The sequence below is a fragment of the Cajanus cajan genome, chromosome 5 (assembly GCF_000230855.2).
Source record: "Cajanus cajan strain Asha chromosome 5, NIPB_CcT2T_4, whole genome shotgun sequence".
NCBI lineage: Eukaryota > Viridiplantae > Streptophyta > Magnoliopsida > Fabales > Fabaceae > Cajanus > Cajanus cajan.
This window is the reverse complement of record NC_138521.1, coordinates 51,159,394-51,166,947: the sequence shown is the minus strand read 5'-3', so window position 1 is coordinate 51,166,947 and position 7,554 is coordinate 51,159,394.

The following is a 7,554-nucleotide window of genomic DNA, read 5'->3' as shown; positions in this document are numbered from 1 at the left end:
AAATGTAAGCATATTTTTTTTTATTTTATAAAACTCCTAATTTTGTCCTTGAAAGTGTGAGAAGTTTACTATTTAATTCTTAAAAAATGATAAATTAAAAAAAAATCTTTGAAGGTTACTTCAATCATTTAAGTTGGTTCGTTAGGTAGATGATCATTAACTGATGTCGTTAATACATGAAGTTGAAGTGGTATATTAAATGTCACACTAACAATTATTATTCATCTTATATAATATGTCATATCACAAGGATCAATTTGAACTGTTGTCATGTAATAAGGACCAAATTCAAAAATTTGTCACATTATAGGAATCAAATTAAAGAATTTTGTTTAAATGATATTTTTTTTAAAAAAAAATGCATGAAACTTTCAAATTGATACTTGCGCTAATTCATTAAAATTCATTTTATTCCTTAAAAGTTAATATATAATCACTTTCAAATTGGTCTATATCCAACAATAATCAAACTTTAAAGGTGATCTAGTGACTAGAATGAGAACCTTATTAAGGTTGGATGTTTTAACGTTGATCTAGTTGAAGTTCACTTAGAAAAGATATTTAGGTTAACAACATAGTACTTATTGGGGGGGGGGGGGGGGGTAATACCTAATTGTTTGGGGATGGATACTTTGCATATTGTGAAAAACACTAAGTGCTCCAATGTGCGTCTTTTTGTGATTACAAAGAGATGTTGGTTGTTGAAGAAGGTTCACATTGACGGGGTGAAGGAGGAATAAGAATGGTGATAATGGTTGATTGCAGTTGCCAAACACCATTCTAATTAACATGAGCTTATGTTGATTGATGTTTATCCCATTTTTTTCTAGCTTAATGATGGTTACTTTCAATTGCAGGAATTTTGAGAAGTTGGCTCTTTATGGGATTGGAAACATTAGTGATGCATGAAATCCACAGGTAACACATAAGAAGGGAAGTTGAATTGAGTGTTTAAAATTTTTTGCTTAAAGCTTTTTCTACCCATGTTAGTTAAGCATGTTAGTTATATAAAATAAATGGACAACAAGTATAAAACTTAAAGATCAAGAAAGAGAAAAAGTACATTGAAGTTTATATTGGTCCACTTTTTATCCAAGAGCTACATTGAGTCCTTTCATTAATTACAATTTGTTAGTTACAATATTGCACTAGGCTTCAAAGTATTTTTTTTTCTTCTAACAATTGTCTTCAGGGTTATCAACACATAAAAGTTGGAGGTTTACAAGTTTTTAACTCACTAAGGTGAGGATATAGAGGTTATAAAACACTTGAGATCACTAGAAAATGCTCACTAACACTAAGGTTATAGAGAGTTTCAAGGATCAACAAATGGAAATCATCCAATCAAGATGGCTTAAATACATATAAAAAATGATAGTTTTTCTAGTTAACCATTTACAATAATTTTTTTTTGTTTCTTTTGTTGTATAAATGTGACTAATACATTGTCAACTTACTTTTTTACATGAGACAAAACATGGAGATTGAGGACATTGTTGAAAAGTGCATTGCACTCAAGAAGTTGTGATATATTAAAAGATATGCCTTATATCTAATGCTAGGGTCGAGGCTCTTGGTTTGGGTTGTCCTAATTTGGTTAAAGTTAAGGTGAAAAAATGTTGGGAGATTATTGGTAGAGAGGTAGAGCGGGTGTGAAAATATAGGGTTTCTTTGAACTCGAGGAAGGAAGATTCAAAAGAAAAATAAAAACTTGCATGGATCTCCCACTTCAAGTTCACCATCACTTTTAGATACAAAGAATGGAAAAGGTTAATTGTAATTTCTAATGATAAATAATAATAATAATAATAATAATAATAATAATAATATGTGTGTTAAAAAACTATATTGCTAAGATTCCTAACTCAACTATGACTTGTCAACCTTAGAAAATGCTTCAGTACAATTTTCAAACTCCACGAAGTAAGTAGTTGAAAAAGCATAAGCATTAATTAATATATACATTTACATGTATGTCACACGACTCATGATCGTACTAGGGTTGATTAGATTTTGCGTCATTCGCAATCTTAGCACAACTTATTGATTATACTAAGGTCAATTAAAATTCTGTCATTCATAACCTCAACACGACTCATTGATCGTATTAGGGTTGGTTAAAATTTTGTGTTTCTAACACCCCAATTTTCACAAATTATACGAAGACCCAAAGTCCAATAAGGGTGATTTAGTAGCCTAGAACGGGTCGTTCCCAAACTGAAACGGACTGTTCCAAACTATTAAAAAGGCCTATAAATCCTAGTTGGGAACGGGTCATTCTCAAACTGGAATGGGGCATTCCAAACCACCAAAAAGGCCTATAACCCTAGTTAGGAACGAGCTGTTTTGATTTAAGAACGGGCTGTTCCAAACATAGCCATTATGAGTTAAAACTCACACTAGTGCAAAAACATGCTTTTACGTCACCTAAATTACGTCAGAAAGAGAAACAGCTGACGTTATAAAAACGCGGTGGCAGAACGGTAAATATATGAAAGCTAATTTACGTCGGACAGGTGTGGGTCCGACGTAAATTAGCAATTCTACGTCGGACGTACATGCAAGGCGACGTAGATTTGCTAATTTACGTCGGACCCACACCTGTCCGACGTAAATTAGTTCTCTATTAGGGTTGTTATATTTATTCTCTGTCTATTCCATCCAGTGCCCGCACTGCATCATAAAATCTTCGTCTTCGATCTGGAATTTTTGGAATCTACAAAAACATTCTAGGAGAGGGCTCGTAATGATCTTCTCAAAGATCACAAGGTGCTGAAGTGGCAGGCTGGATAGGGGGGAGGACCCGTAGGTTTTTGTGAAAGGCTCATACTCCCGCGCGCCCCTTCTACTCTAAGTTACGAAAGCCTCTAAGTTCTTCTACGTACTCTAAGTCTTGAAGCCCCTTGTTTGCACACATTACTCTACGTCTAAGTCCTATAAGAGTCTACACTGAGGTAAGTTTCGTCTACCCATTATTTTGTTTATTTTCTGTTTCATCTTCATCTAGAACGGGCCATTCTGCAAGCAGAACGGGCCGTTCTGCAAGTTGAACGGGTCGTTCTGCAAGTAGAACAGGCCGTTGTGCAAGCAGCAGGCCGTTCTGCAAGTTGAACGAGTCGTTCTGCAAGCAGAACAGGTCGTTTTGCAAGTAGAACGGGCCGTTCTGCAAGCAGAGCGGGCCGTTCTGCTTCATTTTTTAGTTTGTTAAATTTTAATTGGGATGTGCAGGGCATCATATTTTCCTAGGCATTATGATGGTGCGTGCCTTCAGATGAAAATGTCATACAGTCCAGCTGCACACTTGTTTCTCTTTTTGGTGCAATGGACAGATTGTCATCGACTTGCTGGAGCCTTGAAATGAGTGGCTTGAAACTTGGACAAGATGAAGGATTTGCTTCATGTTGTAGGTATATGTGGATGGGACAACCACCATGTCTACACATGAAAGAAAAGCAAGTACCCTTTTTACGTCGGGCTAGCCTAAGAACTGACGTAAATTTACGTCGTCTATTTATAGGCGACGTAAATTTACATCGTCTATTTATAGGCGACGTAAATTTACGTCTCCCGTATTAACGTCGGTTGCGATTCCGACGTAAAAAGCTGAAAATACCCGACGTAAAAAGGGTATTTTGTACTGGTGTCAACTCCAGAACGGGCCGTTCTAGATGCGAATTTAACACATGATGAAAGGATCTAGAATGGGTCATTCTGGCCACTTATGATATTTATAAATAGCATACTCTGGCACTGCTCCTTGACACACTCTCTGAAAACCAACGAGAACCAAGAGAATGAGATCAACCAGATTCTGCTCTAGCTTCATCTTTTGCTTATCCAGGTAAGGGGGGAGTGAGAAACCTCGCTCGAGGTGTGAGAATAATTGTTGGGTAACAGGAGTGGTCCCCAATCCCTTGCTTGATGCACGCTTCTAGGAACAGGCAAAATATGAAAGTTTTCTATTTTGCTCTCTAAATGTTCTGTTGCGTTTCTTGTGTGATGTTGAGTGTAAATATGTGCTATTTTGTTGTATATGTCTATGAGAAGTTTCTTGTATGAGACTATGTGAATACGATGAGACAATGTGAAAAGTGAACAAGACACGAGACATGATGATATGTGATAATGAGACATTATATATGAGAAACTATGACAAGTGAAATGATGAGTCAATGAAGTGTGAATGTGTGACATGCATCATGTGCATAAATATTTTAAGGGTACGATATGGAATACACCGCTAGGGAAGGCCCCCTTGTGTAAAAGCTTGGGATTTAGTCCTTGGGGATAGCTTAGTTTGTAAGTCTCAGTCTTGCCCATTGTGTGCATGAGATGTATCTTGCGTGGCTTAGCTATCCCGACTAGACTCTGGTAGTATGTTCTTCTAGTGAGAGTGCGCAGAGGGTGTGACCCGACATGTACTCCTAGACTACTCTACGTGTATTGCTAGCGACAATGCGCCATGTGATATGTGAATGGCGCCACATGCATGCATTTGTGAGTCGAGTCCATGGCATCATTGCATAATGAGTGACTATGTATGTGCTACTAATGTATGTATGACTTGAGTTGTGCTTGATTAACGTGTATTTTGTGTTGTGCTTTGTTATGATTTGTGTGTGTGCTACCTAACCGTTATTTTTACACCTTAACCTGAGTGAGATGTTTCTCACTCCCCTATTTGTTCTATGTGTGTCTTCTATTGTGTTGCAGATGACCATCAACATGAGGATGTTGGTGATGAAGCTTAGGCTTCAGTTGGGTGTGCTCTGATAGGATATATGACATCGAAACGTAGTTAGGATTAACTTAGAATGCTACTTCTGTTAAATTAATTAAAAGACCTTAATTTTATCCTCTTGTAATTTCTACATTAGATTATGATTTATGTTTTATGAATGTGAGCTCTTTACCCTTATGTGGTTAGAGACTTAGATTTTATATATGAAGGTTTTTATTTATCTCTATTTATTGTATAATTATGTATGTGGGGTAGAGGGTGTCACAATGTCATTCACAACCTCATCATGACTTAACGATCACAGTAGAGATAAATAAAAGATTGATAGGCTAAAATACCTCTAAGCTTTTGTTGAATGGATAAATGCATGAATAGAAAATACACAAATTGAAGGTAAAGAAACAACTGCAACAACAAATATGAAATATTAAAAAGCTTATGAAAAAATGCAACAAAGAATTAACAATAATAACTTTGGAGGGAGGCCGAATTCCACGTTCGAGGAATAGTTCCCCTATCCAAAGTCTCTATGAGATATGTCCCCTTATCGATGACTACACGAACTCGAAATAGACCCGTCCACTTGGGTGATAACTTGTTGTGTAGTTAGTTCTACTACATTCATCTTAGGAGCAAGTCTCCTTCCTTGAATTCTTGGCAAATCACTTGTTTGATATACTTATTGCTTGCTCTTTACTTTGCCACCACCTTTTATTCTTGCTAACTCTTGGATTTCATCAATAGTGACCAAATTTGCAAGTCATCCAGTGTGTAGCCATGCTTCATTGAAGGAGGTAACACGATGGTTTGGTTCAACGATTTCAACTAGAATGATAGCCTTAGTAACACAAACCAAATGAAAAGGTGTCTCACGGGCCGTTGAATGTGGAGTAGTAAGAGACGACTAGAGTACTCAACAAAGCTCTTCCACCCATCTCCCTATAGCATCATCTAAGCTCTTCTTCAATTCATTGAGAATGACTTTGTTAGCGACCTTAGTCTACCATTAGTCTATGATTGCTCAATGAAAGTATATATTAGCCTAATCTTAAGACTTTCACAAAAATTATGCATCCTTCGACTAATGAACTAGGTCCCATTATATACTAGCAATAATGGTGTTGGGAACACCAAAGTGGCATATGACTGACTTTTATGGGAATAATATAACATGGCCCCAATCCATTGACCATTAAGACTCTTCATGACCACGACACTCAAGCTTGGAGGGTTGTGCACCAACCAGTCTCCTAGTGACAAAGTAGCCCAATCACTTAAACTCTTTGTGCCTTTGCCACTCAAGCTTAGAAGGTTGTGTATTGCATCAGTCTCTCGTCAATCGAGTGAGCCAAAACATATAGGCTCTTCACACTTACTTGCTCAAGCCTAAAGGGTTGTATACTATATAGGTCTCTCAATGACCAAATAGCTCGATCACTTAGACTCTTTGTGACTTTAGCACTCGAGCCTAGAGAGTTGTGTGTCATATCAATCTATTATTGATCGAGTGAATCAAGTAAGCCCTCTGATTGATGGTCAATCGATTTGTCAAATACTGCTCTTAACAAGACTTGGTCAATTTTTGAACCATCCTTCCCACAAGTAACTATGACAAGGCACCATGAATTATGGAAAAGACAAGATAACGTTCATAAATGCTAAGATTTATAGGTCTATTAATGACAATAATGATATAACATGATTTGCAAGATAATGAAAGAAATAAAGGACTTATGTCTATAATATCACCCAAGTTTATATATAAGGACTCTTAAGTCTCAAAAAATATCAAGTTTTATACTCACTAAATATTTTGGATTGAGACAACTACTAGATCTTCTTAAAAAGAAAAAAGTTTCATACTAGACGAAGAACAAAAATTAATCTAACAATTAGAGCATAATCATTCTAATGATTATAATATCATACAACTTATGATGATAGCACTCATATACCTTACTCCAAATAAATCATTTTTCATATCTATTAGTTGACCTAATACAAATGTCATAGCATACTAAATTTAAATGGCAATAATATGGTTGATAGAGGTGTCAAAATTAGACAAATTCGATGGGTCAACTTTGCCCACCACAAGTCTGGGTCGACCGGGTTAGAAAAAAGTTATACCGATTTTGACTAAATTCCAACCCAACTCACTAAATCTAGGAGCTAAACAAGTTTTTTTTTTTGGTAAAGAGGAGCTAAACAAGTTTTTTTTTTTGGTAAAGAGGAGCTAAACAAGTTTGAACCTAAAAAAGTCAATTTGATCCATTTAACCTACTATTAAAAAAAATATATATATATATATACACATATATATTTATATAATTTTTATTTAAAATTTTAATTAATATTTTTTTATGTATTTACATTTGAATCAATAATAAACTTGATTTTTGGATATAAAAAATAATTTTTTATTTTATTTATTAAAAATAAAAATATATAATTAATTTTTATTTTTTTAACAATCTGGTGGGTTAACCCAGCTAATTCACCCATTCATGAAAAATCAAATCAAATTGAAATTTTTTTAACTCACTAAAGTATAAATTAAATTAGATTGATCCATTTAAAGTATTAACATGCAGTGAATCAAGCTGTATAAACTAGATCGACTCCTTTTGTCATCCGTGAATGGTTGAAGCTTCATCTAAGGCATTCTAGATGAACGCGCCGTAGCCTCTAACTGTTGTTGAAAACAGAACAAGATTGAAGATTCCAAACGGATGATACACGCTTGTCGCGATTCTGGATGTGAGTTAATTGATGCTATCACTCAATATTTGAAAACTCCCAGTGCTGACATG